The sequence below is a fragment of the Alligator sinensis genome, unplaced genomic scaffold, assembly GCF_000455745.1.
Source record: "Alligator sinensis unplaced genomic scaffold, ASM45574v1 scaffold372_1, whole genome shotgun sequence".
Classification (NCBI taxonomy): domain Eukaryota; kingdom Metazoa; phylum Chordata; order Crocodylia; family Alligatoridae; genus Alligator; species Alligator sinensis.
In genome coordinates, this window is record NW_005842387.1 from 632,835 (window position 1) to 636,238 (window position 3,404).

Genomic DNA, 3,404 nt, shown 5'->3' on the forward strand with positions numbered 1-3,404 from the left:
TGGTCTTCCTCTAGTACCACTACATTTCACTTAGCCCCATTTCAATACAGTCCTCAACTGTGGGGTCTGAGTGCCTGCTTATGAGCAGGTTTCTGGCCTTCCACAAGGCATACCTGAAGCAAAAGATGAACTGGTTGAAGCGAGCTGTCGGGGCCCCTTGCTGTTTTGGCCAAGTGCCCGTAGAGGGCCGCTTCTCTGGTCAGGGTTCTATAACCTGTCACCAGCAGAATGAGTACACATACTTTCTTCCACACCTCTCTGGCATAAGTGCAATCGCAGAAGAGGTGGTCAATTGTTTCCGCCTGCCACCCACAGGCTTGCATCAGGCAATGGGATGGACCTCTGTGCCCTGCATCGTTTTTCCACACCCACAAGGGGAGTGCCCAATGAGTTGCCTGTCAGTTCAAGTTTCTGTGCTCCTTCTGCAGGTTGTTGTGGAAGATTCGATCCACACAACCTGGCAGGTGTCACCAGGTAGTAAAGTCCATGGGCAATATGATGTCTCTTGCTCTTACCACCTCTTATATCTTGCGGTGGTTCATCAGGGTCACTAGGGCCGCATCATGCAGTTCGTACTTGTCCCAGAAGCATTTCAGGACCTTGTAAAACCATGGGGACACCATGGCCCACAGGCTCCCATTGGTCATCATGTATACCTGCCACTGTCACAGCAGCTGCCCTGCAAAACACAAGGTAGGCTGTTTTGGATTCTGCCCCTGTTGCCAGTTCACAAACCTGGCTCATGTAATTGGCCCAGAGGAACAGTAGGATGTCTGGCATTCCTCTGGCTCTGGATCATTTTGTTTTGTGCAGCTTGGTCCTTGCCACTTTCTCCTATGTTGAGTTCTAAAGGAAAACACAAATAGCACCACCTTCATCAGCACCACACCCCCCCAAATGAAAGGCAACATACTGATTGGAACCTACCACAAGAATAAGTTAATGAAACCCACTTGAATAAGATACATAGTAATGCCCAGTCCCCTTCAGTGCCGACTCTTTTTAAGGCATGGTGATCATGTACATTTCAACTTCTTCACTCCCACAGCTAAGCTGTGCCTTTCTTTCCCATTTCCAAAGATTCCTATTCCTTCACTAGCCTTAAATAATCAGGCAAACATCAGCAAACAGAGTCCCAAACAGTTTACCCAGAATCCCTTTGTTGCCCCCTCTCTCAGCCTGTCGCAGTATATATTAATGTGACCACACCCTCCATGACCAGGTTGCCCTGCACCTTATCAATATATAAGTTTTTGGAGGATCCCAGGACTCGTGACAAATGTACCTGGTTCCAGTAATTATGTGGGGCTAATTAGCATGTGGATCCTTTTTGGGGGGAGGGGATGTATCTGAAGTCATTATACATACTGAGCAGTGCTGAGCAACGGGGTCACCATGGCTTGAAATGCTGTCGACTCTCCTGAGGCCCAGCCCAATGAACTATACAGTAAATCATGAGCCTTTTGGTTTTAGACTACTATCAAGCATAGTAAGAGTCCTGGGTGGGACAGCCTGCCCAAGGAGTTTTACCTGACCTTCTGGGACCTGGTGGGCCCAGACCTGCTGGAGCTCTTTTGAGAGCGCCTGCAGGAGGGCCGGCTACGAGCGGGGATCGAGCAGAGCCTCATGAGCCTCCTGTACAACAAGGGTTTGAGGGAGGAGTTGAAGAACTGGAGGCCAATCAACCTCCTGAACTTCAACTATAAGCTGCTGGCCAAATTCTTGGCCGAGTGATTTAAATCCATCCTAGGTGTAGTCACCCACGAGGATCAGTCGTACGGTGTCCCGGGGAGACAGATCCACGGAGCCCTGATGCAACTGAGAGACGCACTCCAGCTGTGCAGGGAGAGAAGGCAGAGCATCACCAGCCTAAACCTGGACCTGGAGAAGGCCTACGACAGCGTCCCATCAGTTCCTGTTCCAGATGCTGGAGCGGGTGGGAGTCCCTGCGACCTTTGTCAGATGGATCAGGATCCTCTACATGGAAGTGAGCAGCAAAGTTCAGATCAATGGTTTCCCGAGCGCCTGGATTGCAGTGGAGTTGGGGGTCTGGCAGGGCTGCCCACTCTCCCTGATCCTGTTCATCCTGTTCGAGCTCCTGGCCCAGCACCTGAAACAGGACCCAGGGATCCGCGGAGTTCACATTCTGGGAAGCAGCAACCTAGAGGCCAAGGTCCTGGCCAACATGGACAATTCGAACACTCTATGCCAGAACAGGGGGTCGGTAGAGAGAGCCCTGGCACACAAGCAGGTGTACGAGGTGGCAGCAGGAGCCAAGCTCAATGTGAGCAAGAGCACCTGCCTGGCCGTGGGCAAGGTCAAGGACCTGGAGTCCATGGGGGTCTCTGTCCTCTGTGAGGGGGTCAAGATCCTGGGGATAGATTTCGACCCAAAGCTAAGCGACAGGACAGCGTGGGAGAAGACAAGAGGCAAAGGTAAAACAGAAACTGGGACTGTGGTGCATGCGTTCCCTCTCCATTGGGCCGGGTGGGGGCCATGTCACGCTTGTGAAGGCGGTGGTGTTACTGGTGCTTCTGTAGACCACACTGGTCTTCCTCCCCTTCCGAGCGTGTCACCCATAGGATCCAGAGGGCCGTGGGCATCTTCTGGGGCTCCAGATGGGAAAAAGTCACCCAGAAGACCTTGTACAAAGACAAGAGGGCTGGGGGCAGAGGCATGACAGACATCCTCCTGTTCCTGTGGGCCAAGTATATGAGCCTAATCTGCAAGCTGGCGACAGATGCAGAATCCAAAACCACTCTTCTCGTGAGGTACTCTGCAGGACACATCCCGAGACACTGAGGGGTATTCACCCCAACTAGCCATAGACCATGGATAATGGATGCACCATGGTTCTACAAGGCCCTGAACCAGTGCCGCAGTGTGTACGACCTGCAGAACGCAGGCCCAGAGACCATGAGAAACCACAGGAAGATCCAGGAGACAAGTGAGACTAAGGGACAGTGAGACTAAGGGACACCACGTTGCCCACTGCCCACTTTTCCAGTCTGTCTGTATCTGCCTGAATCTGTTCTCTGCCCTCCAATGTGTCTACTTTGCCCCATAATTTGGTGTCATCTGCAAACTTGGACAGTGTGCTCACCACGCCCTTGTCCAAATCACTGATGAAGATATTGAACAGCACTGGCCACTGCCCACATCTTTCCAAGTCAAGACCGACCTGTCCACCACCACTCTCTGGGTGCATCCCATTAGCCAATTAGCCACCCACCTAACCATATCGTTCTGGATGAACTGATAGTCTATAGGTACCCATAGTAATTTGCTTGTATGAAAATTACTATACACACACACATATATTTTAAAAGTATATTTATGAAGTACCTGTTATGAAACTTGCAGCAGTTTCAAAACAGGTAAACTGTTGGCAGGAAAGAGAGCTC

General features: G+C 51.2%; 1 protein-coding gene across 1 annotated transcript in view; it reads right to left on the reverse strand.

Annotated features, from left to right (window-relative positions):
* The window catches only part of ADAM23 (ADAM metallopeptidase domain 23), a gene marked incomplete at its 5' end in the record, with an annotated part of 186,474 nt that overhangs the window by 155,716 nt on the left and 27,354 nt on the right, over window positions 1–3,404 (reverse strand). The window lies entirely within an intron of this gene.